The 17,692-nt window shown below is 54.9% G+C and overlaps 1 protein-coding gene across 2 annotated transcripts in view; it reads left to right on the top strand.

Annotated features, from left to right (window-relative positions):
• Positions 1–17,692, top strand: part of AGO2 (argonaute RISC catalytic component 2) — a 91,419-nt gene that overhangs the window by 4,671 nt on the left and 69,056 nt on the right. The gene's annotated exons all lie outside the window — the stretch shown is intronic.

The raw sequence follows: 17,692 nt of genomic DNA, 5'->3' as shown, positions 1-17,692 counted from the left end.
AATGATGACCGCGCCTTTCATTGACTGTATAGTTGTGGTTCATATTGCTGAGGATGCAACTTAGAATTGGGGCAGAAGGAGGCTTCTATAGGTTGTTACTGGGGACTCCAGTAAATTCTCAGTGAAAATTGTTGTGTATCCATCTTTAAGAAGCCATAGCAACAAACAAGCAGAATTGTGGCCGGGTTTAAAACCAGCTGCCTTAGGAATTCAGGTACTTTCTACCTAATTCTGTCTCATTATATTTGAATCCTGCTTGTCCCTGGGAGCCTCCTGCCTCCCAGGCAGTCTCCCAAGGGGCATTGTTTTGGGGGTTTTTCAAGTTACTTCTGGGTGTTTCAGCTCTGAGCTCTAGTTCTTAGAGAGTTGCACATAAAAGGCCAAAATACTGAGGTTCATAGGTCAGAGTCATTTGAGATGTTCTGTCGGCTTTGACTCAAAGTGAAACAGTATAGCCTCTGAGAGCCGGTTCTCACAACGGCACGTTCATGTCGGTGGAGGAGCTTGAGCCCTGCCGGCCGTTCATGTGGTTGAGGGCTGGGCGGGGGCCTTTGTGTGTGTGTGAACCGGGAGCGGGGAGGCCCGTGCGCTGGATACTTGCTTAGCCCCTTCTCAGGCCTCCTGGGTCAGCCTTGCTTTAACCGAGCTTATGTAGGACGCAAAGGTGGCAGGGTGTTTGGTGTGACCGGGGTGATTTGTAGCAGGGGCTCTAGGGGGCGACTGCCTCTGAGTCTCAGAGACTGGCTGATGCTCCTGACTTGGCAATGCTTGTGTTCTCGGGGTCCTCGCCGCTGCTCTCGTGAGCCATGGGCCCGTCCACGCGGCGGGCCGAGCAGGGCCAGGGAAAATGGAGGCCTTCTCCTGGCCTTGCAGGCGGTGGCATCACCTGCTTTTTGTAGGAACAAAGGAACAACAGAGAAGTACAGGTAAGAAGTGGAGAGAAAGCAAAGAAAGACAGTGACGAAAAGGACAACTTTGGACAAACCCGGGCTACCGGCGTGTCTGCCGGGAGCTTCTGGAAGCCAGGTGTCATCGTGACACAAGCCCAGAGCACAGACTCTAGGTCAGGCCGACCTCACTCGAGTCCTGGCTCCAGGACTGGGCGCACGCTTAGCCTCCCTGGACCGCAGTCTCTTTCTTGTGCAGAGAAAGAGCGCCTGATGGTGGAGGTGTTCTGCTCGGGGAGAGGACGCGGGAGGTGCTCCTAGTTAGGTTCCCTGCCGCAGTTGGTTTATCCTGTGTCTCCTCTGCACACAGTGGCTTCTCCCCTCTGGTTCCGCCCAGTGACCGCTCCTCTCCGTGACCCTCCTGGCTGACCTTTGGGTCTTTACTTCGCAAGCCCTAAGAGCCACATCGCTAATAAATGCCGCAGGTGCCGGGTGGTCACAGCTGCTTTGGAGGCTCAATACTGGGGAAGTGGAAGCTTAGCCCTCATGCTCGGAGTGCGTGCTCCTGGCAGTCATCCCAAGCAGACCCAGCCGGGCAGCAAAGCCTCTGCAGACAGGCCTGGGGGGAGTGGACGGGCACGGCCCGCGGGGGTGATGCCGAGGGAGCGCCGGGCTCTGCATGCAGGTGGTGAGCCAGCAGAGCTGGGTGAGCCGGGAGACGCTGCTCTGCTCGCCATCCCACCAGGGGACATGGCTGGGACCTTCGGTTCCCTCTGCGTGCTGCTGCCCCAACAAGTGTGCCGCTTGTTAAATGTGAACGCGTGTGGCTCAGTCCACGAACTTCACATTAGACTTGGAGGGCATCTCAGGGCCAAGACTGGTAATTACAACTTAACCTTGGGCTGGAGGCATCGAAAGCTTTTGGAGGAGAATGGCAGGAGCCCATTTGAGGGGGGATGGAGACGCGAAGCAAGTCGTGCGCAGAGTGGCGGTTGTGAGGTGTGTCTGGGGCCCCTGCCCGGCACGCTGCCCGGGACCCTGTGGAATGGTGGCCAGTGCAGCTGCATTGAGAAGGTGTCTTGGAGCAACCTGGGCCAGAAGAAGGGGCGACAGGAAAGTCAGGCTGAGCTTGGAGCCTTTGGGGGGGCATGGAGCCCAGGAGCGGCTAGACAGAGTTTTTCCAGTGTTGTTCATGGGCTGGTGGAGTCAGGAAGCTGACCTGGAGGGGCTGAGCCGGGGTCAGCTGGAAAGTGTGGGCAGAGGAAGGAGCCCGTGTGCCGCCCCGCCTGCACCCACGGATGACCCTGTCTCCCTGGGGACCCTGGTCCCCGCCCTGCCCCTGGGCTCGATGCAGACCCCAGGTCATCTCCAGTAGGCCAGAAGAGTCCCGTGAGAGCAGGGGGTCTGTCTCACCTCCCCGCCCCTCCCGTAACCCCTGGCTGCCAGTGTCTCGCACCACGTGCTCAGTGTCCATATCTGTTAACGGTTGGTGAGCTGGGATCCAGGTGAGGCCCACATGTGACTGTCTGATGCATCTCTTTGGGATCACCTTCAAGTGAGAGCTTTATTGACATGGAACTCATGTACCTTTGTTCTTTAGTCTCTCAGTCATGTCCAACTCTTTGCGACCCCAAGGACTGTAGCCCGCCAGGCTCCTCTGTCCATGGATTTCCCAGGCAAGAATACTGGACTGGGTTGCCACTTCAGGGGATCTTCCTGACCCAGGGATCGAACCCCTGTCTCCTGCATTGTTAGGCAGATTCTTCACCACTGCACTAACTGGGAAGCTCAGTGTAAAACGCAGTGTGTTTTATTTAGGACATTCAGACTTTTGCAGCCATCACCACAACCTGACTGAGGACATTTTTGTCTCCCATCCCCAAAGAAAGGCTGTACGCGTTAGCTGTTGTTCCTCACCCCAGCCCTGGCCCTGAGCAGGCTTCACACTCTGTCTCTAGTTGTCGCCTTGCTCTTCCGCAGTGCTTACTGTTGCTGGGCTTAAGACCCTGGCTCATGTGTGGTATCTCGTCTCCACTGCTTGGACTTGGCTGATGGCGTCTCCTTGGTGTAATTCAGCATGTTTGTCCTGTGTGAATTTCCTGCAAGTTAGTGGTCAGATCCAAAGGCAGGTTCTACTGCTCTTGGGTTCTGGTGCGTTTTTTTTTTTTTTTTAATGTGAATACTACCTGCTGTTAATTGTTAATCATTCAGTTCAGTTCAATTCAGTCGCTCAGTCGTGTCCGACTCTCTGCGACCCCATGAATTGTGGCATGCCAGGCCTCCCTGTCCATCACCAACTCCCAGAGCTTACTCAAACTCATGTCCATCGAGTCAGTGATGCCATCCAGCCATCTCATCCTCTGTCGTCCCCTTCTCCTCCTGCCCCCAATCCCTCCCAGCATCAGGGTCTTTTCCAGTGAGTCAACTCTTCGCATGAGGTGGGCAAATTAGGTTCCATTAATTCATTAGAGTTGGTACAATACTGATGCTCTGTTTCCACAACAAAAACTTCCCCCGGTTGGCCGGCTGGCCGATCAGGTCTGTTTCTGTCTTAAGACAGAGAGGTGTCAGTGAGCAGCATTAATGACGGCGGGAGCCTGCGGAGAAGAGAGGTACTCCAGGTAGGTGGGCACTGGGTATGATGTAGGAGGTTTGGGGGGTGATGCTGTGGGTACATGAAGGTGAGCTGAGGGTGGGGCTCTTTTGTTCTGTAGGTTATGGGGACCCTCTGAGAGAATCCGGCAGTTGTGTTGCAGGAAGGGGAGATCTGGCCTGGTGGCAGGAGTCTTTGTCAGTGTCTGGTGGGATCTTGGTCAGGTTTCCTGTTGGTGGCAGGTCAGTGCCAAGCAGAGCAGCATGTGTCTGGGGCGGGGTGAGGGGTGAAGACCACCCCCCCAGCTGACCTGCTGGCCTCTCAGTGCTGACCCCTGACCCTGGGGAGGAAGGAGCAGCAGGGGTCAGTTATTTTTTATAGATATGCTAAATTTAAGGCGATTCTGAGAAATTCAGGAGATAAAAATCTGTGGTCTTCACTTTGCATCTGTTTATGTAGCACCCAGTGTGCTTTGCCTGGTGGGGGTCTGCCTTTGTCCGGGTGTAAACTCCCGTTGCTTGCCCGCAGGACCATCTTGGTCTCTTTCTGGTGTCTACTGTAGTCTGTTTTCTTTTTACTCAATAAATCCTTATTGCAGTCAACTCTTGATTGTTCAGAAGTTAAACCTGTTGACTTGAAACTTGTGTACGCTCTGAACACCCTGCCCGCAGCCCACCCTGTGCTCTGCGTCTGGAGTGGAGGCGACCCCGCAAGGATGCTGTCGAGCAGTGTGGAGGAAAGTGGGTCACGGGGGCCACTGGCCAGTTGATTTGCCTAATAGACAGTGGACGCGGACATCCGTGCACAGGTAGACGTATAGCCTCTCAGGCTGGTGGTGGTCTTCCCCTCTGGTGAGTAAGTTGGCTTCCGGTGTTGTGAGATTCTCTGACGTGAGCCACGCTGACCTGGCCAGTAGAGGCCGAGGCAGGCACGGCTAACCGCCTCCCTCTTGGCTTCCTTAGATCTTGTCCAAAGCTGTGCCCTCAGGAGACAGGCCTGGAAGGCGCCCAGTTAGAAGCTCTGTGGGCACGAGGAGTGGGAGCCTGAGGAGGCAGCCGCGCCTGGTTTTAGCCCAGTGTCTTCAGGAGTCAGTCAGGGGTGAGTGCCTCCCTTCCTGTGAGGGTGGAGTGCGGTAACACCCAGGGCGGGGCTGTGGTTTCACCAGGTATGGGGTCCTCTGATGCAGGGCTGGTGAGCCACCTGTCTCACTGATGGGATTCTAGAGGTGCCTTAAGGAAGAGGCATCTGGGTGAAAATTCTCTGAGAAATAGTGCTGTGAAGTAAATAGAAAAGATGGTGAGAAATTTGGTTGTAAAGCTACAGGAGCTCTGACTGACTCTTTTTTTTTTGTCCTTTCTCTTTAGAAGAAAGAACTTGGTTGGCTTTTTAAGGGATTTGCGTCTCATTTCAGCAGGAGGCATCTCACCTGATGGTGGCAGCCCCGGGTGCTGGAGCATCATGGCAGAAGGGGCTGAGCCCAGTCTGGGCTTATCACAGGAGGAGGGGCACCCAGACGGGTTTATCAGCGCCCACCATGGGGGCGGTGGGTGAGGGTGGTGCCCGCCGGGTGGCCTGCAGGTTGACATCCCTGTGGGACGAGACACACCCCGCTGAGCTATCTGATGGTTCCTGGTGTTCCAGCAAGCACTTATTTGAAGAGTAGTTTCTATTTTATTTTTGCGTGTTTTTCTGAAATAAGATATTTTTAAGTCCATGTTGTAGAGTGATGGCTGTTGACGAATTTTGTAGAGTTGCTTTTTGTTGGCAGGGGTGGGAGAGGTGATTCTCAGACTGTTGCTGCAAAGTTCTGGCTTGGCTCCGCCGCTCCAGGCCCCTGGCCCCCTGCTCTGCACCCTCAGCACAGTTAGGAAGGTCTTCCCTTGCCTTAGCTTCGGGACGGGCCTGCAGCCCTTGTCCTCGACTCTTTCTGTTACTTGTGTGGTCTGTCCCAAGTGTGTCTGAATGTTAACAAATACAGAGAAAAAAGATCATCAGTGTTTCAGAGAGGCCGTGTTTTTCAGAATGTCATAGGCTCTTTTTTTGATTGAGCGGAGACTCACACAACATAAACCGTTTTAAAGTGAACAGTTCAGCGGCATCTAGTACATTCAGTGTTAGGTAAGCATCACCTCTGTCTAGTTCCAAAGCATTTCCATCACCCCAAAAGGAAACTCTGCCCATTAAGCAGTCCCTTCATTCACCACTCCCTCCAGCCCCGGGCACCACCAGGCCTCGTTGCCTGTGGATTTGCCTCCGCTGGATAGTTCACATAAGTGGAGTCATAGAGCATGTGAGTTTATGTGACTCTGTCCCCGAGCGTTTCAGGGCTCGTATCTCCGTGTGTGTGGCACTTGGTGGCCGACTGGTCCGTTATGTGCTTCATCACTGTCTGTCCATTCATCTGTGATTGATGGGTGTTTGGGTGGTTTCTACCTTTGGCTGCTGTGAACATCACAGCGTGGTGTGCGGCGTATGTCTTCATTTCTCTTGGGTGTGTACAAGGAGTAGCATTGCTGCGTTTTACTCTGTGACTTTGAGAGGAACTGATGCACTCTTTCCACGGAGTGGTTTCGGTTTCTCCATATCCTCACCAACACCGATTATTGTCATCACAGCCTTTTAGAAAGTGAAGTTAGTAGTGTGATATATCACGTCAGGCATATTTGATTACTTACCAAAGTAGAAAAAAAAAATACTAGATTTAGGTGTATTTTACCCAGATCTACCTAATAGCTGTAAGGTGCATCCATTTCTTTGTGCTAGAGTTTAGAGGATGTTTGGAACCTGGAAAACTAGATAAATACAGCAAAGCTTCATAATTTAATAGGGTGGGAGAGAAGGTGAGAGTCTAATATCCAGCTCCGACCTGTGTGTCTGAAGTCAAAAGTGTGCACTCTCTGGGTACGCGCTGAGTGCCAGGCGTCGTGCCCGATGCCCAGGGGGCAGCGTTAGGTGCAAACCCCGGCGCCTCCTGTGTCCCCCCCACCAGCTCACTGAGTCAGCACCACCCAGTCACCTCAGATCCCTGGGAGACATGCGAGGAGGGCACATCCCAGAGGAGGGCACATCCCAGAGGAGGGCACATCCCAGAGGAGGGCACATCCCAGAGGGAACGTGATGGGAGCCTGGCCTGGGCCGGGGGGGGGGGGGGGGGGGCAGGGGGTGGGTGGTGGCCTGAGACTGGGCGGGGCAGAGGCCGCCCTGAGCACAAAGGTTTTCATCCAGAACCCTGGGGGCAAGTGGGAGAGATGCACCAGGCCATGTGTGTTTCCCGGGGCTGTGGGTGGAGGGCAGGGGGGAGGGAGCTTGAAGATGCCCAAGACTGGCACGCTGGAGAGGCAGGGGTGGCCGATGGAGCATGTGGGGGTGGGGGGCAGGCGGTCCGGAAGGTGTCTGATGCTCTGGGGCTTGGCTGGGCGGTGAGGCAGTGCACTGGTAGAGGCGGGCAGATTTAAGTTGTATCTGCAGGCTTTGAGAAAAAATTTTGTGTATTTTTTTATTGGAGCATAATTTTGAGAAATAGTTTTACAAGACTTTTTAATAAGGAAGCATTCAAATATTCGGAAGAGCCGAGGAGACCATAGGAGGCCCGTGCACCCCGCCCGGCCGTGCGGTCCGCCTGGCGTCAGTCCCGCCCTGCTCCCCTCCGTTAGCGGAAGCCTGTCAGTGCGTTTGTCGGGGCTCATTTACTGTGGGAATGTCCGACTTAGAGGAAAGGAGCCAGCGGTACAGAATGCCCACACCAGCGCCCCCCGGTGTTACCCTCTTGTATCGTTCGTTCAAGGGCAGTTACCAAAATCGGGAAACGAGCGTGGGTCCAGTGCTGCGAGCTCATCTGAGGTCTTCCTCAGGCCTGGCTGTTCTGACTGCGTCCACTTCCTGGACACCCCTGGCCAGCCTGGGGGCCTGCCTTCGTTTGCTGTCATGGCCCTGCGCCGTCTCTACGCTTGAGAAGGCCGGAGCCCCTCTTCCCCGTGTCTTTTGTGACCTCGCTGTAGACGCTCTCAGGCTGCACTGTGTCTTCTCGGCTCACCCCGTTGTTTTCTGGGGGCTTCCCTTCTGGACCTGCAGGACACTCCAGCCTCTGTTGTGATTTTCCGGCCCCGCTTTGCTTCATCAAGGAGCCCTAGTTCTTCTTTTGCTGGAGAAACGGCGTGAGGAGCTGGAGACCTGGGTGCTGAGTGTGCTCCTGGCCGCAGGCTGTCCTTGCGCCTGCTTCTCCGCGGACACGGGATGGACGTAGGCGTTTCTCCGTGTGTGTTAAAAACTGCGTTCTCACTGGCGTTGCTGATTGCAGCCCAGTGTCTCTGGGTTTAGTCTCGCTTCCCTCTGTCCTTACTTAGAGCTTCTTCATCAGATAGTTGGGTCTTCATCAGACAGTGAGAAGTCTAGGTCTCGTTCCCCCAGTGTATTTGCTCATTTGTTTGGGCCGAGCAGACGTGGAAAAGTAGTTTCAGAATTACTGCCCCCCCTGGAGAGACAGGCAGACCCGGAGAGCCGGTCCGCGTGTGGCCGCTCCACGTCCGACTGGGAGCACACGGTCAGGGTGTCCGCCTCCTGAGTTCTCCCTCTGCGCGCTTCTAGTAAACGAGAGATTCAACTTAGGGACTTCCCTAAGCTGGTCCAGTGGTTAGGACTCCAGGCTTTCACTGCCGAAGGCATGAGTTCAATCCCTGGTCGGGGGACAAGATCCACAAGCCATACAGTGTGGCCAAAAAGGAAAAAAGAGGGATTCGCTTTAACACTTGTGAACAGTAATAAGCAGCCCGGAGTGAAAATAAGACCGTTGTCCGTGTTGCACTTGAAATCGGGAACGAATTGGGCAGACGCAGGACCCCACTGTTGTAGGTGCTGCACTTGGAACCGTTAGCGTGGTAACTGGGCCGTCCCCCTGCAGAGGCGCAGGCGCTGCCCGCTCACTGGCTCGTGTGGACCCTGAGGGCCCGGCGGCCTTCCTGGGCTGGGAGCAGCAGTGTGCTCCTGGCAGGGCCTGCGCCCCACCCCGCCCCGAGTCTGCCTCGGAGCTTTCTTACCTGGATGTGACCACAGGCGCTGTTGGCTTTTGGTTCTGTTTTTTTTTAAAAATTATTTTATCTTTCATAGTAAAAGGAATACATGCTTATTTCAGATAATTTAGAAGATACTGAAACAAAAGGAGAAAAAAAAATTCACAGGTGATAACCCTTGGAAGAAGCAGTGAATGTGTTTGCTTCCTGATGTTTTTTTCCTGTGCATACATAGATAGCTGGGGGCAGCCTACACTTAAAATTTTGCATTGTTCCTTTTCACCTAATACCATGAGCCCTTCCGAGGGCCGTCTACATTTGTTGGGGGGATGTTTACAGTGATGTTTAAAGTAAAAGATGATGCAGGTGTTAGTGTGGGGCGGCAGCCTCCGGGGGCAGCCGCAGCTTGGTCCCTGTGGCTGCGTGCCCCCCAACCGTGGGGCCATCCTCGCCCCCGTCTCCCCAAGGGTGCCGTGCAGCGCTTCCTTAGGGCCTTGGTGACAGTCCGGCGGGTCGGGGAGCTCGGGCGCTCCATGGCTGCAGACCTCTCACTGTCCTGACACGCGCTAGGAGCACGCGCCTCTCCTTCACTGTCCCCAGTGAAGTGCCGAGGGGCGGCCGGGAGTCTCTCGCCAACTGGAAACTGCTAGAGGGCAGGACCACGTCTCCTGGCTGCATCTTCACTGCTGTTGCTGGGAAGCGGGTCATCGGGGTCTATCTGGTGGAGGGGTGTGTGTGTTGGAGACAGGCGGCTTAGCAGAAACGAAGCACGGGCTCTTAGCTGTGCCTACCCTCTGTAGTCAATTACAGACACCCCATGTGTGAGGCGGGCTCCGGGACCCCTGTGAGTCCCCCTCCCCTCTTCGGGGGAGTCCCCTGGGAACCGAGCCGGGCCCCTGCAGCTGCATCCCAGTTCGCGGCGTCTCGTTACTTCTGGTGCCTGTAAAATGGGGGTGATAACTATGTATTCATGTAAAATGATGTGTCAGAGAGCCAGCAGAACATTTGTCGACATACTGTATTATATTTTATATATAATGTAGAGAGATTTTAGTTACAGCAAATGTTGATCATGCATACTTACTCATAATTATCAATGTCATATGATTGTTTCATTACGTGTTCAATGTGCCTGATTGTTACAGAGATCATATTTAACAGCCGCTTTATTGTGACAGTAAAATGAGTTAACACGCTAAAGTGCCTGCTGGTGCCTGGGATGTGCTCAATGCATGTTACTTCTTATTACCGCAATGATTTTTTTGTTTAGTTGCTAAGGCATGTCTGATTCTTTGCGACCCCATGGACTGTCAACCGCCAGGCTCCTCTGTCCATGGGATTTCCCAGGCAAGAAGACTGGAGTGGGTTGGTGATGTTAGCGGGTGGAAGAAATGTCTCAGCTTCATTGAGGAACGTGCCCTTCTTAGGGGATTTTGAAAGTGACACTTAGAGGCCCATTTGTGCCAGCGCTGCCTGGGGCTGGTGAGGGCTGCATAAGGTGGATATGGCTGAGGTGGTGATGGGGGGCGGGTGGGGAGGCTGCTGTCTGACCTGGACCCTGGAGGTGGAGAAGTTGGACAGGGCTTGGCCACGGGGGTGCCTGTGCAGGGACCCGGACCACCCAGTCTCCCCCAGAGCTCCCCCAGCACTGCACTGGTGAGCCCCATGTTGCTGCACGTCCATCAGTCATGGGATTGTCCACTATGTTCCAGAAAGACGCATCCACTGGGGGCAAGCTTCGGTTTGGAGATTAGAGATTACAAATTGATACAGATGAGTGGTGTAGCATGTGTCTCATAAAATGCCCTTCTTCGGACAGGAACAGATGCTCCCGTACCTCTAACTGGCTTTGCCGTCTTTGGTCCCAGTTGTTTGCTTGGACATTGTCAAAGTCATTTCTAAACAAAGCCCCAGCAGAAACAAAGCAGGCGCGTTAGTGCTGTAACTCAATAGTATGTTTTAATTTAAAGCAGACCTTATGGATGGCGGCCGTGGAGCTGGAAACTGACCCTTGCAGGAAGCGCGCCCCTTCTTTTAAATAAGCAAGACTACTCTGAGCGTGTTAAAGTTTCACCCAGCCTGTGTTTATCTTCCCCAAATATGCCGCACTCCGCAGAAATGACTGTTCTGACCTGATGTGTGGTGCCCTTGCATCTGGAGCCGAAATGCCGGCTGCCAGTCCACTAGTGGAGTGGTCCCTGCTGCTTGGTCTCAGTTCTTGGGTGTTGTTTCTGCCACTGCTCAGATGGTTGTTTCAGGGTCATGCAAGGTGGGCCATGCGCTCGGCGGCCTCCCGCTGGGGCCCGGGGTGGCCCTGATGGCCACCTGTGGGGCCTGGGGCCTGAGGACCGGGTAGGTAGCTGATGGAGGCTGACCCCTGGGCTGCCGGGACCTGAGTGCGGCATGATGGCCTGTCACCGTCCACTTTGTTGCATTTTTGTTGATTTTAAAAGTGGTTTGTTTTCAGTGTTTGCATTTGGCCAGTCGATACCTGTATCCTTACAACTGAAAGTGCTGTTCACAGCATGATCACGGGACTTAGGAAGCAGTTAGTAGTGGACTGTGCTGAGAGCTATGAATGAGTGAATGGCACTGGCCTGCAGGGAGCGGTCACAGGTCTGCGTGTGAGAAGGGCACTGGTGAGCATCACACCTGTGGCGTGGCTCCTGCTGCCCGGCGTGCACTGCAAGGTGCGGGAGGCCAGCAGGTGAGTTTGGCCGCAGCAGCTCGGCGGGCATCCTGCCGGCAGAGCACCAGGCACTCGGATGCTTTTCGGGTGTGGACTCGACCCTGGTGGGCCAGGTTACCTGCCCCCCGCCCCCCCCCAACCATTTTAGGAGAGAGGAAACTGAGGCGCAGAGTGCAGGCAGGACACACAGCAGTCAGTTGATTTGGGGGGTGGGAAGTGGAGGGATGCTGTTTTGAATTAGTGGATACTGACTTGCGTTTTGCTTTCTGTGAAACCGTGTATTTCTGAGTCTGTTCTGGGCCTTGGTGCCCTGGTTTGCCGTGGAGGGCAAACCCTCCTGTGCTAACTTCTCAGGTGCTTTCTTTTTTTCCCTCACTGCCCCTGCTGCTCACCAATCACTTCACATGCTTTGGTGGCAGGTGATGACCAGGCTGGGGTGATGGGGGAAAAGCCTTGTGAAAGCCCAGCTCCTGGATCTCAGCACCTGTTCCCCCCACTTTTTACATCAGAATGAAAAGGGCTGTGCCTGGTGAGCCCCAGGCGCCCAGATGCTGCTCCCCTTGGCTTGCAGGACGGCCGTCAGCCTCGGTCTGTGTCACCGTGACGGGTCACTGTGCTGAGACCCGGTTCCACCGTGCGGTGTCCTCGTGCAGGAGGTTGGGGGAGAGGGTGCGGGTTGATCTGAGGGACAGGAGGGCGGGCTGTGGCCATTCTGAGAGTCCGCAGGGGCCATCCCCCTTTCCCCTGTAATCTCGTGACCCGGGGGATCCCGAGCTAGGTGAGGAGCGGGCCCTGGCCAGTGACCCTCCATCGAGGTGCCTGCTCGGGGCGCTGTTTGCTCCCTGAAAGTGGTGAAGAGAGCCTGTTCGCTCTGATCTTGTCCTGGTGAAACGTTATGTATTTTGAAGTGGATGATGTTTGTCTTTGACTTGAGCGGTTGATAAATAGTTGTTTAAACTGAAGTAACTGGATACACTTGGAGGTAACATGATGATTTGCCAGACCTCAAAAAAAAAACCCAAAAAACAAAGCGGATAGGAAGTGTGCGCGCTGCATGCATCTCTGTGTTACCGGGCCTGAGAGTTGGCTGCCCGCACAGACCGGCCCCCACCTTCCCCCCAGCCTGGGCTGTTTACACCAGGAGAAAGCTAGCAGGGCTCATGCGACAGCCCTGTAAGTCGGTAACCAATGAGGCTGGTTGTGGACCCTTTCAGTTCCTCTGGAACAAGCGTGGATGACACACGTCCCTGTTTACTGGTGGTTGGGCCTGTGTTTCCTCGGGTGACACTTCCTGTGTCCGTTTCCTGTCTTGGTGGACTGCTCAGCGCTCACATCAGCGAGATGCAGCCCTGGTGGGGACGCCGCCTCTGGTCGCCGGTGCTGGTGGGAGAGTGCAGCCGCCCCGGTGGTCAGACCACCCAGCTTCTGGCGTTGCCCTTCTCCTCCTCTGCTGGGAGCCAGATCACACATGGCCTGTCTGCAGGGCCTCCGTCTGCTCGGTGTCTGCTGTGTCCCTGGCATGTGCTGTCCGTGGCTCTGTTCCTGGAGAAGTGCCCGGTGGACCCACCGGCTGACAAGACACACCCACAGAATGATCAGTTCCGGTGGTGGTTCTGAACGCTTTCAGTTTCAGGACCTCTTTATATTCTCAAACTATCGAAGGCCCAAAAGACCCTTTGTTTATGTGGGTTAGAGCTGTCATTACTGTATAAGATATTAAAATTGAGGGCATTAAAATGTTAGATGGGCTGTAATGACCAACATTTAATGTATTGTGCTGACAAGAAATCCGACATGTATTAATATATTTTTGTGAAAGCATTGTTTAAAACTAAAAAAGAGTCTTGTCTCAGGCTTTTGTAACCCCTTGGGTTTGCCTGGTGAAAGCGGCAGTCAGTTTGCGCTCTGCGTCTGCTGGGCTGTGCTCTTTTGGTTGCAGCATATGAAGAAAATCCGCTCTCAGGCTGACGTGTGGCTGAAAGGCAGGAGTGTGAGTGGTCTTCACGTGTGGTTGTGCGTGCTTTTCTTTGCCACCACGCCAGAATGCAACAAGTCATAGTTTCTTAAAAGCTAGTTGTCCCGCAGGGTCCAAAACCAGGCCAGGTGCGGCGTGAAGCTGTCTGTAGCTGGTGGCCGTGTGACGTCACGCGTTGTCACTGGAAGACATTGGATCTCAGACTCGGGGGTGCTCCAGACACAGGGAGGTGTCACGTTCAGGACACCTGAACATCACTGCTGCTCTCGCCACAAATCTGTAAGTGTTTGGAGCCTTTACGCTCATGGTGGCCAGTACATGTTTTCCACAGTTCTAGTTTTCACTTTAAAGTTTGGATTTTATTATTACAGCAAATACCGGCAGCCGTTTTCCTGGAGGGACAGGTCCGGTTTTGAGAAAGCGTCTGCCCAGCTCCCAGCCCCGGTCTCTGAGGAGAAAGGGGTCAGCCCACAGCTCACCCTGCTGTGGTCACTCTTCCTCGAGATCCTGTTGTTCTTGGGGAACAAGCGTTTCCTGTTTCTCTCTCAGAGTGGGAAGGCCGGAGCCAGTGCTTCGTGAGGCACCTACGGCCCCTTTAAGCACATCACCAGGATAACCGCCTCCCCGCTCCTCTCACCATGAGTGTGTCTCTGCTGGCGGACCAGTGACAGCCCAGCTGGGCCACTGCCTCCACGGGAGCCGAGGCACCTGCAGCTGTCTCTGCCCGCAGGGAGGGAGTGTGCCGGCTCAGTATTGGAGGAACATAGCTTTAACCCCAGGAAGCCCCTCCAAGGGCCTTAGGGACCCCCCAGGGGTGCCAGGAGCACTCGGGGAGGACTGCTGAGTCAGGGGAGCCCTGCCTGTGTGGTGTGTCTCCCGAACCGTCCGCATGCGCATCCTTAATTCCAGCGTGTGTAAAGAGACGTTCTGCTTTGATGAAGTGGTTTCATGGCTTACAAGCATGGTTTCATAAAACTCCCCAAGAAGTCAGTCTGACTTGGAGTCTGAGTTCTTGGCTGTGTGGCCATCTGGGACTGCAGCAGGGTCTGGGGCTGGGACAGACCTGGACGGCCTGTTCCGTGGTGCCGGTGTGGGTGGGAGGCCACAGGAGTGACCGTCTTCGGCGTGGAAGGACATGGGTCGTCCGTTGGTTCTTGGTGAAGGAGCATGGCTCTCCCTCAGGTTTTAGAACTCTTTGTGAAAATAGGCAGCTCCCATGAGCGGTGTCCTTAGTTCTCTGAATTCTGCTTGTGTTTTCTGTGAAGGTGTTTGTGAAAGCTGTTTGTTGCGAAAGCCCCTGTGTTTCCCAGCAGTTGCTAATGGTTTTTCCGATGCCCTGAGTACGCGTTGTGTTTGGGTGTCCATCTGAGAGAGATTGTCAGTCTGGAAGTGCTTCCGTTCCCGGCTGGCATCCAGACTGAGTTTAAAGCGTTTCTGTGGGCCTAGGCAAAGACCCTCCCCCTTCCCTGCCACCGGTCCTGCTTGCTCTTCATCACCTCTGTGTTTAAAAGTAAAGGATACTCATAGGTGCAGACAAATGCTGTTCGGCTCCACTTACACAACAATAGTCAAGTTTGTAGAGGCAGAAAGTACACTGGTAGATGCCGGGTGGGGGGATATGGGACATGAGTGTTTGATGGGGACAGAGTTCAGTTTTGGAAGATGGAAAACTCTGGAGATGCATGAGGGTGAGAGTTGTACAACAATGTGAATGTCCTGGGTGCCACAGCCAGCCACTGTGCAGTTAGATATGGTTAAAATAGTACGTTTCAATTTATGTGACTTTTACTATAAGTAAAATGAAATTTAAAAATATGCTTCGCAAAAAAAGAAAAAATATGCTTTGCCATTAAAAAAAAAAGCATGGTGTGTTTCCCCTTCCTCCCCAAGAAGCTGCCCAGAGGTGCCAGGCTGGGGTGCTGGCGTGAGGCCCATCGGCTCGCTATGTCTCACAGTGGTGGTTGTGGGCTTCTGCTTGTGGCTTCTGACCTGCCCCAGGAGAAAATGGGAGTGAACAGTGCGACCTACATAGAGGACGCCTTCTAATTGATTGCTGACCAGCGGGCAGCCACTCTGAGTGCGTGAAAATTGTTGAAGAGTTAATGCTGACATACTGCTGCCCTGTCGCAAGCCTGGCCCAGGGACACGGCAGGAACCTCACTGTCTGTGGCCGAGGCCCGCGCTGCCCCTACCCTGGCCGCCCTCTGGGCTCTGGGTGGGGGCACCAGCTCTGGCTTGTCCCGATGCCCGAAAGAGAGTGGACCAGAGCAGAGAGTTCCTGCTCTCAGGGAGCTTGCGGTCTGGGGGCAGATGGGCGAGCAGGCAGCGGGTAAAGGGTACGGGCTCGCGGTTAGGAAGGAACTGCAGACAGCAAGTCCCTGCAGGAGTCAGGAGTGGCAGGTGCCCCGCTGGCGCAGTCCCATGGGCCTGCGGCCAGGGCCCCGCTGTGGTCACACTGCCCGCCTGGACAGGACCAAAGGTTGCCGGCTATTTATGGAACTCGGTCTAACCCCTGGAGCGGCGTCAGGGCCAGGACGTCGCCCGGCTCACCTGGCTGCCGGCTACCCACCACTGGCACAGCCTCCATACCCCACCTCCCGGCCCGGCACTTCCCCTGCCCGGCACCCAGCACTTCTGGCCCCCGGTCTCTGGCCTCAGAGACGGTCCCAGCCCCGGCCCTGGCCCCTTTCCTGCGGATGGAAAGTCCTTCTTCTCAGGATCTGTTCACAGCGGGTTTCCTATGAAACCCGGTTGGAATGCCCCGGTCTCCCGCATAGTCCACCGGCAGCCAGCTTGTTTCCGAGTGTTTGTCTCCTTCCCTTCGTGTCGGCCGTGACCTCGTAGGCCCGTCTCCCCCACGACGTGACTGGCCAGCCCGTCAGGGAGCCCGTGGTCCTGCCAAACCGGTCAATGGGGTCTGGAGGAGTGGGTCCCCGGAGGTGGTACAGGTGGGGCGTGGAGGGAGGCCCAGTGCAGTGCGAGGTGCCAGGTGGACGAGAGGGGCAGAGCGCTGGACATGGACGGACGGACAGCCCTGGTGCTGAATGCGGCTTTGTGATCTGCATCTTGGCCGCGCTGGTCCTGTGTGGGGGACCCTCCTTGAGGCCATAAAGGTGCCCATTGAGGTGTCTAGGCCTTCAGAGTGCTCTGTTCTCTGACCCTGTCGGTGACCCTGGGGCCACTCTGGAGCAGGAAACCTCGCTCCTGCTCCCGTCCTGCCCCTTTAGCGTTTAGGACACCTGGCATTTTAGGGCTTGTAGATTGCAGACTGAGAGTGCAGGACCTGCTCGTTTTCCTGGCATCCATGCCTGCCTGGGTAGCTGCGAGCCGCTCCGCTCGGGTGAGGTTTCTGAGTGACCCTGTGTGCCGCGGGCTGTGACCTGCCCTCCGCCCACCAGGCCGAGACCATGTGTTGGGGTCTCCACTGAGATGAGAGGGGCTGAGGCTGTGTGCCTAGGGGCTGAGCGGGGTGGGCCCCAGAGGGGGCTGCAGAGAGGCAAGAGGTGGAGTCAGTATCGTGAAAGAAATGGCTAGAAACCTGTGTTCTGATTGGCTATCTCTGTTCTATATGACGCGGATATTCAAAAAGACAGCAGGCTCATTTTCTTAAGATGCAGCTCGCAGAGCTCCAGGTTAGCACTGTGTTGAAGATCTGAAGAACCTGCCAGAACTGATGACCCTGCAGTGAGTGCATCTCCACCGAAGCTCCTGAAGCGGGGTGCTGAGGAAATGCATCCACACAGGGGCGGGTGTGTGTGTGTGTGTGTGTGTGTGTGTGTGTGTGTGTGTGTGTGTGTGTGTGTGTGTGTGTGTGTGTGTGTGTGTGTGTGTGTGTGTGTGTGTGTGTGTGTGTGTGTGTGTGTGTGTGTGTGTGTGTGTTATAAAATATATACGCCATAACATTTACCATTTTAAAGTGTACTGTTTGGGGCATTAAGTGCATTCAGAGTGTCTGCAAATCGTTGCCTCTTGCCTGGGTCCAAAACTTTCGCATCGCCCCGAACGAAGCCCTGTGCCCACAGCCCTCAGTGTTTCATTCCGTGTTCCTCCAGCCGCTGCTGCTGCTCCTCTGCCTTCTGTCTCGGTGTGTGCCTGAGTGGACGTTCCGTAGGAGTGGGCCGGGTGAGAGCTGGACTGTGGCATCTGGCTTCCTTCCAGGGCTCATCCAGGTAGTAGCAGGTGTCAGGCTTCTTTCCTCTTTATGGCCAAACAGTATTTCACCAGGAATAGACCACCTTTTGTTCTCTTCACTCATTTGTTGATGGAAATTTGGGGTTATCTCCAAATGTTAAATTTTTGAATCTTAGTTTGCTGTGCCTCTGAGCCTTGCCAGGCTCCCATCAGGGGCTCGCCTTGCATGGAGCCAGCCGGGAGACTGCTGCCATTGGGCCCTGTTTGCTCTGTGGGAGGGGCGGGCAGCTGCAGGTTCCTGCTGGTGGGCCCCCTGAGCCCCTCCTCGGGGACTAGGAGCTACCTGATTCCTTCAGGCTAATTAAAACACGGTTCATGTTCTTCAGTGTTGTTCCTCTGTGTATTGCCAGG

The sequence above is a fragment of the Muntiacus reevesi genome, chromosome 12, assembly GCF_963930625.1.
Source record: "Muntiacus reevesi chromosome 12, mMunRee1.1, whole genome shotgun sequence".
NCBI classification, from domain to species: domain Eukaryota; kingdom Metazoa; phylum Chordata; class Mammalia; order Artiodactyla; family Cervidae; genus Muntiacus; species Muntiacus reevesi.
The sequence above is the reverse complement of the archived record's forward strand: the minus strand, read 5'-3'. Positions and strand labels throughout refer to the sequence as shown.